We start from the raw sequence: 16,519 nt of genomic DNA on the forward strand, positions 1-16,519 counted from the left end.
CCCCACTTTGACTTTGCGACCCCTCAATTACCTTATACTCCTGCTGCGCGGCGCACCTCGAACTAGCCAACCTTCGATTTCGATATCAGCTGAATAACGAACAAGCATAGTCGCCCTGACCCGACGAAACCGGCTGCGCTTACTCAGACAGTCAGGATCAGACATCGCCCGTAACGAGCAGAGCAGAAGGGACAACCAGTAAGTCTGTCTAGTCCAGCAGGCGACCTGATCTGGGAAGGGACAACAGCATTACCATACACATGCAGACACACGCATACACACAAAGCACGTATCGACGACGATGAACGTACAAACATGCACAAGAGCACTACAGTTCGACGATGTTCCAAACAGAGGGTGTATTGTGCGCCAGTTTCGACGAGAAGAGCGAGCGGCCGGCACTGCACCAGTTAGAGTCAATCGCCGCCGCCTTCGAGAACGAATCATTTGTGACCATCAAATTTAATATATCAGCTGACGACGCACATGGCATTTGTGCATGTATGCATTCATTTCGACCAGATATGAACCTGTCACAAGGTATGGAATGGCTAAATCTCAAGTACGTATATGCATGTTTTGGCATTTGTATAGAATAATCGTACAAAAAAGTGCGGCAGGTGTTGTTACGCCATCGGCGCGGTGACCAATTACGTCGGTTGTATCGGTGCTAGAAGAGAAAAAGGCCTGTTCGAACATGGACAGTGGCACTCTACGCCACCCATGGAACCGTAACGTGCACACCCACAGGATGTACATATGGCTAGCCACGCCGCCATCGCCACCAGACCTTATACTCTAGAGGCCTAGCTGCTCAACCTTTAGCTCGAAGCCTCTCATATATATATATATATATATATATATATATATATAGTATTTAACTAATATATATAGTTAGTTAAGAAATATTGGGTAAATGGTGGAGATATCGTACTGTACCTATGCTGACGATGCTGTATAAATCTATGCTTTTTCATTTTTAGTTTTCGGGATACTATTACAGGGCAATCAGCTAGGTGTATTGAAATCACTGGTTTTTTTCGCTGGTCATCTAAAGTCATTATTTTCTGTTCGAGTAGATCCAGCTAACCACCAATAATCGTTCAGCTGATTTTTTACTTGGAAGAAGTCGCCATAGACGCACTCATATCAGCGACCACGGTTTGTATCTGTGCTTATTGGCTGGGTCGTATCCGCGTAAATTACGTGATAGGTCTAGAATTTGTACAAATATTAAACAAGCATATTAAAACAGTTGAGCTTATTATGTGGACTGTTCACAAAATGTAAGCCGCGAGCGACTAACGTATCTCAAGTGTCTATCTGTGGTATTCGAATATTTTAAAAGATCTTACTCAGAAACAATAACGATTCTCGTATTATCCTAGGAGGAGGGTAGAAACACAACGTTAACGTTCAAGGAGCGATTACTCGACAATGAGACTGCTATGGAAGCGATAATGGTAATTGTCCAATAAGTGCGGCAATGATATTTATATCTGTGCATATACCCTACGTCCTTTAGCGTAATTAAGACGATGTTGCCTTATATCAGTAGTCCTCTAACATTCAAAATCACAAAGTGGGGACCTTATGTTCAGTCGAACGTGTCCAGGTTATCAGTGACATATAGCTACACACTATGAATACCTGACCGTATAGAAGCTCTATTCAATGACTATGTGCCCTTTAACCATACGCGAGTACGCTGATAAGCCTACCGCCTATCAACTCAGGTAAGCGTAATAGCAAAAACTTTAAATATCCCATATCAGAGCAGTCTATCCATTTGATGTTTCGTAGCTAACACTCACTGCAAAACCCAGAAAGAACCAGGACATTCATAACGCCTGTTACTACGCCTATCTACCGTAGCTAACTATTTCTGCTGTTAACGCATACGATAGCCTAACGTGCTTGTTGAATTTACTTAACGAGCAAATCTTCTATGGCGGACAAAGGGACGTTTTCTCATAAATTTAGCGGGTCATTTAGACGACACTGTGTTCTATACATAATTAAATATTTATTCTAAATGCAATAAAATTCTCTATTTATTCTATTCTTGATTTTTCAGTGAAATCGAATTGTAAAAAGGCATAAGGACTGATGTCTGCGATATGCATATAACTCGACCCAGCTGTTTTACGTAAAAGTCCAATTCATTTGATACTGTTTACTTGTCTGATTAGTCTCAACCATTTTTGACAGAAGTTATTTGAAAAATATTGATACCTATTTCTTCTCAAGCTTGTAAAAGGTCAACTCAAAACATACTCTAGAGCAAACATTAATTCTATCTTAAGATATAAATAATAATAAACAATTCCAACAGCTTCCTCTCTACGTTGTAGAACATAAAGTTTGCGTGATATATCGATATAATATATAGACACGGATATAAGTGCGTTTTAGCAAAAGTCCGCTGCTTCATCTGCTTTTTTTTACCTGCCCAAACGAATGTTAACGTACGAACTATTTGATTGTACTAGAATAAAAAAAACCTAAATGGTGTCTTAGAGGAGGCTAAACGTCACATAATGAAGGTAATTCCAGATCACGTTACCTCTTTGTCCTTTTCTCAAACATAATTTGACAGAAAGAACGTAACTTCTCACAACTATAATACCACATACAGTTTGACAGCTCTACCGTACATTCCTGTAAATTCTTCGACTGAGGCATCTGTTGAGCACCGAATCTGGCAAGAGCGGAGCTGGAATTTCAGTAAAGTTTGATTGGTAAAGACGAGACCTATGGATGAGACTGAGGCAGGACGGAGCGTCGTTGGCGGTGCCGATAGCGTCAGCAGAGGCTATGGGTTCCTGTGTACCCGACCCTTGTCGGCCGTAAGCTCTGTCGATCAAAGCGGCGTTGCTTGCGAAGTTCTTGGCGGAAGTGCAGGGTAAAGGACTGCGTTGCGTTTCCGGTCACGTCTTGAGTGGCGGGCAGCAGCTGCAGGCAACAGTGAAGGCTGGCTATCACTCTATCAGACCTCTATCCTCCATTTACCATTCCCTATCACGAGTGGACAATCCCGTTGACACAGACTATGCTTGTCGGTAGGGGGCAGAGTATCGGGCCTGGACCCTGTTAGGGACGAAGCGGGTGACTGCCCGACGGCGGTATCTAGGCAAAGAGATGGCTACGAGAAAGCGGGCCATGACTGGCTGGCTTGTCTCAACCGGGTTGATAGTAAGTGAGTGAGATATCACGACACATAGATATCCTCCTCACGCTAAAAAGATGGATTCTGTATTGGAACCAAACTAAAAGCTCGCCTGCCCTAGCTGCTTGATGCGCAGGCGCGACAATCCTAGTGAAGTTCATTTGACAACGAAGCACGACGACGACGACGACGGCGGCGACGGTGATTCCGAACATACACGCAATCACGGTCGACTATAGGGTAGAGAAGCATATTATTTGGATTGGGTGCGTGTTAATATACCTATTATTGTCGTGAATTATGCCCTGGACTCGTATTTAGCTCATCGCAATTTGCTTTTTTCTCTTTAATGTATTGTAAAACTTAATCGTACAGGCTGATGCAATGTGACGATTTTCAATAACGAGAAAGCGACTCCGCCCGATGATCGGTGCGACAAGGATTGCTTAAGGAGCGCATAAGCTTTTCGTATAAGCTTACTCGGCATAGTTTATGACCTTGTGAAAAGAGGCCGAACAAGACAACTGGTTCTACTTAATCATATTGAAACGATTTCGCCTTATTTATTAATGACCAGTCTTCCTCATAAAAGCGACATAGAAATAGCATTTTCAATTGCCGGAAGTAGCTAGCCACAGGTGTGTATGAAAGCTGTCTGGCTGGAGAAGTCGAAATATTTGGCGAAAAAGAGGGCCTTCCGTGCTAGAAAAGGCGATTATTTATATCTTCTCTGAATAGCACGGAAAATGCAGGTAACGAGTGCATTACCATCTAGCTATACAAGCTGCTGCTTCACAACCATGCTTATTTACTGCCATTCAACTCGATATTTGTACGTTTCAGATCAATGCTACATGTCTTTTGCCATACTCAAAATATACGATATCAGGCTATTAGGTATAAAAATTCGGAAGACGCATACTTAGGTTTGAAATACCTACATCAGCAATGGCCTAATAATTTTCACCATATTCTAACATTAAAACTTTATAACGGGCTTTATTAGTATGTAATTGACCAGCTCGTTGTCAGATGAGTTTTGCCGTAAAACCACAGTGAAGCCCATTCTTTGAGTTCACGTTACGTACTCAAAGGTTTTTCATTATAAAAAAGAATGTAGAAAATTAATACTATTCAGGGCTATTTTTTTTAAATGAGTTCGTACAAGCACGCCGAGAATAGTATCTGCAAGCTTTAGCGGAAGGCGATTCGTCCCCAGGTCGTACGCTAGCACGAACCTTTAAGGTATTTGAATCTACCAGTGTAGAGCATTCGCTGAAATGGGAGCAGGTGGAGGGATTAAGAAAACTGAACAAATCAGGACATACAAAATCTCTCACTTTTAATGATTAAGGATTTCACTTGAGAAACTTTACTTAACCTAACTCTCTTTTTAAATACTGAAAGACCAAAATTATGTAACACGCCTAATTTGATCGATTCGTAAGATTCTGCGCCCTCTAGCTTTTATAGCAACGCCACAAACTTTTACTAAGACGACAGGACTATGTTAGTAATATGGATAATAACTTCAGATATATTAGATTCTAACGAACCTTTTTGAGTATTTTCTAACTTAATTTGAGTAACTTCCGCACGAAACAGTTGACACCAGGCTTACTTACAACTAACTATGTAGAGAAAGATCACCCCCATCATCGTTTGTAACTATTGTGTCAAGGATTGACGTACTCCTTGACAAGTCACGAACAAGTTACGTAAGTCGAAAATAATTACAATTATTCCCATTACAATAAAAATAGTCCAGCAATTCTAGAAGATGTACACGAAAATTCTTGTCAGATATTTTCGTGTTTTAGGCATTATGAGGCCTTAAACTTCGAGGAACAAATGAGGAAATTTTTAATCGAAAATATCCAGAAGCATTGGTAAAAATTCAGCATTTAATTCGTGGAACTTTAGCATATGAGTACTCTTGAAAGTAATTAACCCATACCATTAACATTGTTCTTCCGCCTGATCGCCAGTATAATCTAACGGTGCAGCAACAAGATGTTTCATCAATTCAAATACTAAACATACTTCAAATTTAATATGATGATCCCGCAACGTGTAGTCGATTTTGAACTACGTCTTGAACTACAAAGTTCAGAAAAAAAAAGGTCGATTATGTACGATTTATATAAATATATCCATCCGTTGTTGCGTCCCGATTACATGGTCAGAAAAAAGACGCCAACATCTCAATCTATTTATTGACGGGATTGTTGAAAAACCGTTTGACTTCGGCGAATCAATATTTATCTATTTCGGCCATACTCTGTAAAGAATGAACCAAAAAAGGTCATTACGGCCTTTGAACCTGCAACAATTTATATAAATTTACACTGTTGCTGCTGTTGCCACTGCTGCAGTTGTTCCCAGCTGGTTATGATTTTTCTACTGGTGATGAGGACACGGAAAACAGTTATAGCTTTACAACTCGTAGCGCCTGCGGGACCAGTCAGCTGCTGCTACTACGTTGTAGTAGAGAGCTCTCAAGGGGGATAAGTCCACGACAGATGGTGGCAAGAGACAGTGACGTTGATGGTTCTCAGTAGAGACCCGCGGGCAATTTTAAATTGAAAGACAGGGCAAGAGTAGACCAAGGGAGAGAGGAGCAGGCGGACCTGCACACCATTCGGCAAGCCTAGTAGCAGTACTTTTACTAGTCGTAGGGGCACAACAGTGTAATGGCACGGACGAAGGCAAGAAATGAGAGAATGGACCATAGGGAAACGAAAACGAGGCGAAGACGATAAAGAAAGCGATCTCGATCAAGTGCGAATCACCTCAAACAAAAACGCTGCTCTATTTTCGCGTAAGGCCGCTAATATGCTGAGACATAGAGCGATTTGCAGTAATAGGGGGCCAGGAGTGTATGGGCATGGAGTTTCAATGTGCCATTGAAGCGGTCCGAATTTCAGGTTCATGCTCAGACCTTCTGTTCGCGGGCGCGGTGCAATTCTGTTTGTAGCCGTAGAAAACTCTGTGCTTGAACGTAATGCGTAGTTAAGCTTCAGAGTACTCTTGAAATAAAATTGATAGATAATTTTAGCTCTCTTTTCCTTCGATGCTTCAGAAAAAAGATCTTAAAAAAGCGTTTCGTATTGAAGCTAACGTCCATTTCGATTTTCTCTGGATAGCATGAAAAGGTACGCAACCAGTGCACTACTACTCGCTCGTTATACGAACTTCTGCGTGGAACTTACAACTCCATTTATTCTCCGCTGTTCAACTCGAATCCTTGCGCATTTCAGATTAGCGTTATAATATTAGGGTCTTAGGTTTAAAAGTTAGGTAAATGCATATCTAGGTTTGAAGCATCCACCTGAGCAGCAACGACGGGCCGATAGTGCTACTTGTAGGCCTTAAGGGAAGCCGATCCGCCTCCGACATTTAAAGTCTCTGCTCTATCCCAAATCAACTCACGGTCCTCTGTTATGTGGCCGCACAATATAACACTGAAGGATATCGTTTTCAATGTACAAAGATGGCCCGAAGAATCGTAGAACATTTTATAGTACATAATCTTTCATACGTAAAAGTCCGCATCGGCAGAACAGGGGTTGAGTCAAAAATAAAAAGTCTTCATTTTCGATTTCTGCCAAAAAGGCGTACTTGACTTGGATCATAAGTTTCTTTGTTACAAATGACCCAAGTGTATCGAGAAGAGAGTGATTCGGTAATTAGTTAGAACTGTTATTTATACTGCTAACCACGCTTGCTTGCCTCACATGGTAAATAATACGTAGTTATGCTAACAGCTTTAAAGCAAAATACCTAAGTACCAGTGAAATATCGTATATATCAATGCGAAGGATGGTATTTTTAGATTTAGAAACACCAGTAGTTATTTAAAATATCCACTTGACGAATAAAAGCAACACTTTATTTAATAATATAATATATAATAAACCAATTATTTAGTCTATCAGCATCGGCATTTTCAACAAGATTCGCTTCTGAATTGGTGACAGCAGGTAGACAAGTTATCCGATATACGCGCCCGTAGATATCTTAAACATTCGCTGAGACAAATCTTACTTCGTGACTAAGCCAACAAGTTGAGTGTTACACGTAAAAAAATAACTCCCTTTCCAGACGTATCTTCGAAAAGCAGATATCGAACTTCAAGCGGTTTACTATAGAAGTCAAGCAGGGCATTTTAACCTTCTCTCAGTATAGGATTCGGTGCCTCGTTTCACCTCTGGTTCAATCAGTACACTTCTAATTAAAGTTGAAGTTGGGTAAATTGACTAATTCATTTTAGCTACTGACCCTGTGTCTTTATCTAATACGTATCCGTGTAGATAATCAACATGGAACAATCGTCGACTCTCCGTCAGTCATAGCTGATATTTGATAAAAATAGATTACAGGCAATCCCAATATTGCAACGAACTCCGAAGTACAACGTAAAAAAGCACAGATAAAAAGGAAAGAATCATATTGTGCGACATTGATTTCGCTAAGGTCCCCCTACTTCATTCGTTTTACTCGCTCTTTAATGAATTGCTAACAACTCCACTCAATTGTTTAACGAAGAAGAGGAAGCGAATCTCGTGTGCAAAAAGGGTGGGGTAGTAGTACTCGAGCAGTGCGAGCAGAAGCAGTACGAGAGGAACCACCGGCGTCCCAGTACAGACAGGCAAACCAGCGCCAGCGATCACTTCATTCGATAGCAGCTGCAGTTGTCCCCATACACGACGTCGTGGCCATAATGGCGCTCGTGGCGATCCGACAGAGTTGGGCAGGAGAGAAACTTCGATAGAAGGTTTAGAAATTCTACAGTTAGTTGTCTATTTTAGGCGTAAGTTCACTCATTTACCCTCGATTGGAATAAAGGGGGAAGCTTCATCACGTCATTGGGCCATTTAGCCTTGCCGTTGAACACGTCACGACATCCTGCTTCTAAGCAAAGCAAAAAAGTGGGAATCGAGAAACAAGTAGCTGAACAACAGAGCCCAAAGAATGAAGAGACAGCATCGCTTTATAACTGGCTCGTTCAAGCAGTCAAGGCTATTTAACGTTTGTGCATTAAGTTACATAATGTATTAGCGCATTTTTCAGCAACTAGATTTCTATATTGAATTAGCTTAAAATTAATTGGTTTCACAAGTAAACCAAAATAATCAAAGACCCAGGTTACGGGTAGCGACTCAATCGTTGTAATAACTGCCTTTCACAAACGGGTGGGCTAATTTCAAGTTTCGTTATTTAACCAGAAACGCATATTGTGTTGTTAGGTAATCGTTTTGGTTATTGCTTCTCTATTTTACTTCCTTGTGTGGTGCGACGCAAGAGCTGCCACCATTGGAAAGCCCCCGTTTTGACCCACAAAACCATGATTATGCTTGTATTTGGGTCACGAAGTTTTGTGCTGAGCTCGCACCCCAAAGATAGGTATATATGTATATAACGCGTGTATATATGTATAGAAGAGATTACGAATTTGCGGCGCGGACTTCTTGGCAATGTCAAAAAGCCCTCCGAGAAGAGAAAGTTTCCTCCATTCATTAAATTACGACGTGTGAGCTATGCTTTTGTTAACACACATTTATCTGTAAGTCTGCGGGGTTTGTTTGAGTACCTTCTATTCGCCTTACGTTTTGGCCACGATCATCGTGAAGCTGTACTCTGCCCTGACGAAGATAACTACGATTAAAGCCGCTCTCTTCTTGGTCCCTTGTTTTCTCATCATCTCAAGCGACATTATTGACATGCTGCTAAAAGCCGCCTATTATCACTAGATGGCTAAATAATTTAGGCTCTCAGTTGGAGTCTGTTGTTGAGGTGCGTACCGGGCATATATTCATTTTCACTGTCCAATTATCACTGGGGTAACTTGTCGTTTTAGTTCATGAGAAAATGTTAGAACGGGTCTAAATGTTATTTGACGATCAAATGCACTCGTTATAATTATACACTTATTTAGTTACCAACTATAGAAATATTGCCGCAGAGCATACCACCAGAAGTTATCACTGAGTTACAACTGAAAGCATTACAATTGACGCTAATGAATAGACGCTGTAGACAAGCTCCGCAGAAAGAAGTTTCTATAGTTCCTTAAACATAAAACGTAAGATATTGAAATATTCAAGGAATATTAGATCTATTGACGATGATATGAAAATACGCTAACCATATATTGTACTTTGCATATTACAGGCGAACCAGTACTGAGATTCGAATAGATTTTAAGGTTTAGTTTGAACAGATAAAGCAATACATGCCCAAGGCTTTACTTATAGTTACCTGCAAGTTGACCATCAATCGTGATAAAATACGCGTTGCTTTGCGAGACATATGTGACTGAACTAACGCCAGGCAAAAGTAAGTAGCATTGAAGTTGCCCTCTTCAAACCTATCGAACTATTAGAAAATTAAACCATTTCGAAATGGCTGAAAATGGGTGACAAATTCGCTAAACATAGTAGCAATTGTTCTCGTTACATTACAAACGGAAAAATTAATTGGATATATAGGGCCACTTTATCACCTTACGACCATCTGATTTGTCACTCCGTCGACAATGTGCTTGTACGAAGTCCGTCAAGGAATCCGAGTTCCGCTTAGATACAATCAGTTAAATCATAGCAGATCGCCAGTAACAGAGAAAAACAGAGTGAGAATCGTAGGTTTGGCCGAGGCGAGGATTCAAAGCTTGCCTGACAATTTTTTTCCTCTACCTTAGCTCTATCTTCGTTTTATATTCGTCTTCCTTCGTCGTGTTTCAGGAAGATATTCTACCAATCCATTGCGTGCTTTTCCGCTCACTCTTCCCGGTTCACCTCCATTTTCTCGTCCCATCAGGATAGTGATCTCTTCGTAATACTAAACGACCGCATATGGCAAGTTTTTCTCTTTTGTCACATAGCCCTTCATTAACAAGGTTTCAATACGGTTCCCATAGTATATTAAATATCGGTTCGTTCTGCTAGATTGTTCTTTGTTTGTGCACATGTTGGTAGTTATCCGCTTCTTAGGAAAAAAGACAAATTGCTTGTGTAGAACGAAGCGAAAATAAAATCGCTTTAAGCGGTGATAACAAGGCAAGCTGATTGTGTCTAGTTAAATTGCCCTGAAGGAGGTATCCTGGTATCGAAGAAGCCGTGTCGCGAGGAATGAGGATATCGCCAGAAAAAGACACATATAACAGGCCGTCGTACGACATAAAAATAAACGGTTACCCCATCTCGTTTCTGTTACGGACGGCACTACGACAGCAGACGCGACCACCATTACTACTAGCAACCTTGGGGCCAGTGAAGGTTTTCTTTGGTCCTTTTTTGCCCTGTAACTGTCAGTGGACCATCTCGGGCTGCTGTCGACTTGTCTGATACTTTTCGCTTGCCTCGCATAAGGAAATGGGCGAGTGCGGATCGTGTGAGTCTGGCTTCTTAGCCTTATATTCTACGCCAGTGGTGCGCGCCACTACCCGGCCTATCTTCATGGTATACATCAACCAGGTCGATGGTATTAGGTAACCAGTCACATTCGCCTGTGTTATAGAAACGTATTAGACACAGTTCTCATTACGAGTAGCGGGTCTTAGGGAAAACCCGGCAGTGGCGTGGTGGCCGCATTAAAGAACAAGAAGCGGTTCATGTACAAAGAACAGAAGGACTAGAGGCTGCTAGAATGTTCAACGCAAAAACGTTTTCGCTGTCTCGTTGGGATGGATCAAAAGCTCATTATTGTTTCCCCATAGCTCAGCTCTTAAAGAAAATGCGCCTGTCTTGCTCTCCGCCTTGTCCCCCGCACACTCCTACACATGGTCAGATACACACGTGCACATATGCACACAGGACCTACTCATCGGGAAGCCTCCAGCCCCCGTGCTCCTCATGCTTGACTTGCGTTTTCCTTGGCCGCCTCATCTTTCTGAGCTAGCCACGAGCATCTGACATGTTAACGTTCATCTAATAGGCATCTTCCGTAAAGCAGGCTTTCGTATCTGTTCTCATCTAATCTCTTTCGTGAGTCTACAGGGTCGAAGGGACAAAGAGGGTTTGCCTTCCTCCGATGCATGGTGCTACCTCGTTTCACCACTTCACTATTAAATGTTTGAACTGACGGGGCATTTTTAAGCAAAAAAAATTTTCTTTGGAAGAAGATGGCCTTTTCTTTGATTTAATTTGCCCTTTAGCTCTGCCCTGAGATCATATCCGATATTTTTAGTAGTAGATTGCGGTAGCCATTGCGTGGTCTTCTAGGTATTATTGTTTAACGAAATCGAGGAAAAGCCGGTATTAGAAACACAGCAGAGCTTCTGGGATTGGTCATGATCAACGTTAACACTTGTATGCAGGGATACGTGTTGGATGTACATGCATATCTTCTTCAAAGTAATTGCGATTTGTGTATAACACACTGCCACTTGCTGCGTCTGCTCGTATACATTCGTAATAATAATAATAATAATAATAATAATAATAATAATAATAATAATAATAATAATAATAATAATAATAGCTGTTGTTGGAACAGAGTGCGGGTCAGGTTCAGATTCACTAGAACATAGAATCTACTGTTATGTATTATACGACTTTTCTGCGGATTCAGACGAGGTAACAACGTAAGGCTAATTCTCAATAACGGTACAGTCACGTTCATACGTCTTGAATATTGGCCTGGACTGAGAAACCTTGTGTAGTTTTAATTCACTCATTTATTTATTAGTTTCTCAGATTAAGTAAAAAGAAAACGTAAATCGGGGAGGTTAATACTGAAAGCATTCTATAACGACAAATAGTTTTTCAAGCTAACATTCGAAGCAGCGAATTCTAAAAAATAAAATTTTAACAAAAATTAAACTTCTCCTACCGAGAAATAATATCCTGATAATAATATTATCCCATTATCTCGAAATTATAGTCAAAGGCATCTGGAACGAATAGGCCTAATCCGAATAGATTTTAAGATAGATTCATAGCTAGGCATTGTTAGCATGACGTAAACGTGTTTGGAAATAATAATGCGTTACATAGCAATATTAATGCTAATTTAATATATGTGTACGTTTTGTTAGAATCATTAATAACCAATAATAATTTTATAATAAAAAATTGGCATCCGTTTTCCAAGATATCTACTAAGGGTCTTCACCATCTTACGACTGCTTTATATAAAAGTTTTACATCAACTTAATTAGCAAGGCGAAATCAAGTATTAGGAACGCTATATTGAGGACCTAAAGTGAGGCCCAAGTAAACGTGCTTTAACAAACTCTTACCGACAAGCATCAGAAAGTGGCACATGTTATATTGGTAAAATAACATGTCATGGTAACAAGACGTGCAGGTCTATTGGCTCACGTTATCGACACAAATGCTTAGGATGTACTTGTGCGTACGATATGCTCGAACGTTTTAGGCCGTTGAAAAGCCTTGCCTCAAGTGCTCTGGTCTGGTGCGAAGATCGATACGTATGTCCGCCAATTATCGTTACGTATAACTTCCACTTAGAGTGCGTTTTTTTGTATTTGGATCGTTTGTATGCTGCCGAAGCAGCAACACAGGAAACGTGCGACGCGGTTTATCACATTTAAATCTGTAAGTTGCATGTATCGAGGATTTCGCACGTATGGGTAAGTTAATGTGATACTTATAAGCTCTCTGTCTTGATTCATTAAGAGAAGTTGCATTTATAACGAATGACTTCTGAACGAATGACAGTTGATTACGGTTTCGCTTACTCGTCTGCCATTGCTAAACTCGATCTCGTTTTACATATCTACTGCAGTCATGTACAATTGGCTTTCTGGGTTAATGTAGAATAGTCTATTCAATGTTTTATATGTAATAGCCATTTTTAAATGGTTGCTTTTAATTTAAAAGCTTCTTACGGACATATTTTTTCACTATAATAGTCTCAAGATGACATGTTTACTCGAGGATTACTAAATGTCAAGGACAAAGGTACGAGTTACTGCTTTCAGAAGCTTATGGGCCACCGGTACCCGTAGAATTATGAGTTCCAGGAATATTTTATTGTGTCAGTGTAAAAGGCACGCCCGTTTCCGTAGCGCTGGTGGTGCAATTGGCAGAAAGTAATTGATTACGAGCCTTTCCCACAAGGCACGATCTCCAATTTGGAGTTAACTCGTACAGTCTTTAATGAGACAAGGCTGCCTGTTCTCTCCTAGTCAAGAGCGTGGCCTCAATAAATGGCGAATATGACTCTTCCTTTTTCATATCAAAACAATCCCATGCCTCCTGCAGAGTTTATACGTTACAGGAAGGGAAAAACATTTTGTATGTGCTGTGTTTGCGAAGTAACGGGCGAGACTTATCTAAGAGGCAAGCAAATTTTCGCTGCGACGGGTTCTGCGTGTTTCCAGAAACCTTATCGTTTGTAGTTTTCGTTTACTGCTGTATCTAAATATACTTCAATACTAATCAATCGGTTCGTTGCCTATACTTTCATGCTTCAGCATTAAAAGTATATCAGTGTTTCTTTTGCTTTTTCTTTTAAGAAAAAGCAAGACTCTAGTAGTATCACGTTGCCTCCCTCAAGCTCCGATACGTTGTTTAGCTGTCGATACTAACTACTCTGTCCATGACAAATGGTCGGGCCAAAGTGTGACGAAGTCAAGCAACAACTTCCTGCAATGTGGTTCAATCACTCACAACAATGAGAACTAAGAGACACAGAAAGCCTTCCGACAATTTCAGAGTGAATATATTTTGAACCTATCATGCCGACCCTCCTCCACGACGTACGGAGCTTTACATCTAGATGCGCATATCGAATTTCTGATGAGCAAACGACATATCGACATAAGCGAATTTCATAGACACCGACGCCGCTAAATGCGCCGAATATTGTGACGGCGCTCGCGTATCGTCTGCTCTAAAAACAACCATCACAACAACAACGAGAACGATAACGACTCGTTTATACCACATTGACACTAAGCTAAACACTTGATATGCGTCTAAACTTGGTACGAGAAATGCTTGCAATTGGAAGAGCGAAGATAGAGGCTAGAAGAAAGCAATGACCAAAAAAGTGGTCATGAGAGTACAGAGTTGGCCTCCCTAGTTTGACGTTGCCTACGACGTATTTGCAGATAGACGGGCGTAGACCTGCCGAAACTACCAGTTGGTGGCAAGACATAGGGGGGCGCAACAGTGGAACTAGTGGGTCTATGGAAAGAAGGATAGAATGAGCGTGGGATGGTAGCCAGCTATGCTAGACGGGGCGAGATGGGACCGGATGGATAACACGGGGCCCAGTGGCCCTGGACAAGACACACGAGATCGGCGGTGTAGCTGTGATGTGCCAGTGAGCGCAAGGACTTATATATATATATATATATATATATATATATATATGGATTGCACACATTCGGGGTTATCGGTGGTAGCTACTCACTGTAGCGGCGGATCGCAGGCGTGGCATTCGGCTGGCACCGGCAGCAGTCCCGCTGCCCCACCGTCGAACGGGTGCAGATCGGTCGTCAGTGGATCAAGTTGTCGACCGGCGTCGAGCAAGACTACTTCTCGTTCCGTTCTTCCAGTTTCTTCGGCCAAATCCCCTTGATGGATATTCCTCTCTATTCGGGCGCACAACCCCTTACCGCTTACGCCGGCACGGTCCCTCCGTGCGTTTCGTTCACTACGCTCCCCATCCCCACCGCCCCGACCTTAGCCAGCGTTTCGTCTACGATGAAGCGAAGAATAGAACGGCTTTACTCACTCCCGTCTACGATAGATATATTGCCATAAAGCCTTGAGTTTCACTTGAGCAGGAAACTTTCTTTTCTTCTAGCCAGAATGAAAAAAAAAGCAACCAAACAACGCCCTGAGCTTCCGTCCTTGCTACTCTTCGAGGCTGTGATGGTTCCGCTGGGTTGTGGGCTGTTATTGTCAGGCTAGGGCTTTGCATTTAAGTATACGCTTACAACAATAGCTGAAAGTGAAGTGTACATTGGCTCGATTGAAGTGATGTCCACTTTTTTCTCAAATCGGACAAGAATTTTTGTTGGCTGGGATATAGTCTCCTTTATGTTGAACATCTCCTCCATACACAACGACTTTAAGCGATATAGTCCCTATAGAACCTAGCATAACTAGAATGTACGTAAAATTATGTGTACACGAAGCTTACAGACTATGGTCAATTCTCAACTGCATTCAGATTCAATGGTTATTTTTACTACATTGAGAGCAATAGTTGCAAAGAAGTGTATGATTATATATTTTATTATAAATTTCAAGTAAAACTCAATAAGAGGCAAACACTTTTTAAATTTGTATTCAAGTTTTTTTTTTTATTTCTCAAGGTACGTTTACAGGTACAGGTAAATTGTTCCGAGGTACTTGTAGTGAGTGTTTGTGTGCAGGTGATTTTTCATTCTTTATAGTTTATGACTACTCATAACTAAACTCAGCTTCCCAGAAATGTTGTTCGCTAGTATTCTGAAGGTCTGCCATATATACAATCATTATTACGACTGGTTCGCTCATTATCGACTAACTGACATAGCTAGAAATCTCCATTTTCTAAATGAAGAATTTAATGTAGCTTTATAGGGGGCTCATATTAAGTACATTCTAGTCCAATCGCCAAGTTGATTTTGGTCAAAACGATCTAGCGTTTAGTAAAAGAATAATAATAGGAAGCCTGCAATTTTTACAATTCACTATAATGCTAAAAACAAATCGCAAGCTACTAACAACCGATGCTCACTATAATAAATACATAATTTGCATTAGGCCTAGCCTCGTAGTGCAACTTTGTCCATTAGAAATGGCTACCCGAAAACAGAACTAACATTTTTATCAAAGAAGCGCACTAACGACTGCCAACCTCCTGCCGAAGAATACTACCTAAATCTAACACTCAGCTGTTACTGTTCAAAGGAAAGCTAACTGTTGCCTTCCCATAAAGAAAGCTAACAGCCCAAACGCTAGGTACGTATTGTCCGTTTAGCCCCACCGCTCGCGCAATCGTGTTCAAGTAGAACTCGTTTCTCGCTTTCTTGTACTGGCCTCGCACTTGCAGACTCGGTATTCATGGGTGTGACTGCTGATGTGGTGGAGCGCATACCCTACGGGCCACATCCGATGGCTGTGGTGAACTCCCAGAGCAAGCGGAGTTCTTCATAAGAAGAGTTCATTTGAACAAGAAATGGTCGCACATTGGGTCCCCACCGAGCAGACGAAGGGAAACAGCAAAGCACCAAGATAGCAGTTTTCTATTACAGCGTTTGCTGCTTCACGTGGTTTTAGTTCTTTTACTACTACCGCTACTCAGTAGTTCTACCACCCCTGACACCATTCATTTCGGAGTATAAACAAACTAGCTCGGAAGGAGTTTGCCCTTTTCTTTCCTCTG

The 16,519-nt window shown here is 41.3% G+C and overlaps 1 long non-coding RNA gene across 2 annotated transcripts; it reads left to right on the forward strand.

Moving 5' to 3' along the window:
* The first annotated feature begins 1,003 nt into the window (after positions 1-1,003).
* On the forward strand, positions 1,004-10,158 carry LOC111264974 (uncharacterized). 2 transcript variants are annotated; one of them, XR_002683179.2, is made up of 4 exons: positions 1,004-1,161; positions 1,389-1,463; positions 9,344-9,508; positions 9,913-10,158. It is a non-coding gene; the product is annotated as an uncharacterized LOC111264974 (long non-coding RNA). The 2 variants fall into 2 exon arrangements; XR_002683178.2 differs by lacking the exons at positions 9,344-9,508; positions 9,913-10,158 and adding an exon at positions 2,078-2,327.
* The last annotated feature ends 6,361 nt before the right edge of the window (positions 10,159-16,519 follow it).

This window comes from Varroa jacobsoni, unplaced genomic scaffold (genome assembly GCF_002532875.2).
Source record: "Varroa jacobsoni isolate VJ856 unplaced genomic scaffold, vjacob_1.0 scaffold_919, whole genome shotgun sequence".
In the NCBI taxonomy this organism is placed as follows: Eukaryota; Metazoa; Arthropoda; class Arachnida; order Mesostigmata; family Varroidae; genus Varroa; species Varroa jacobsoni.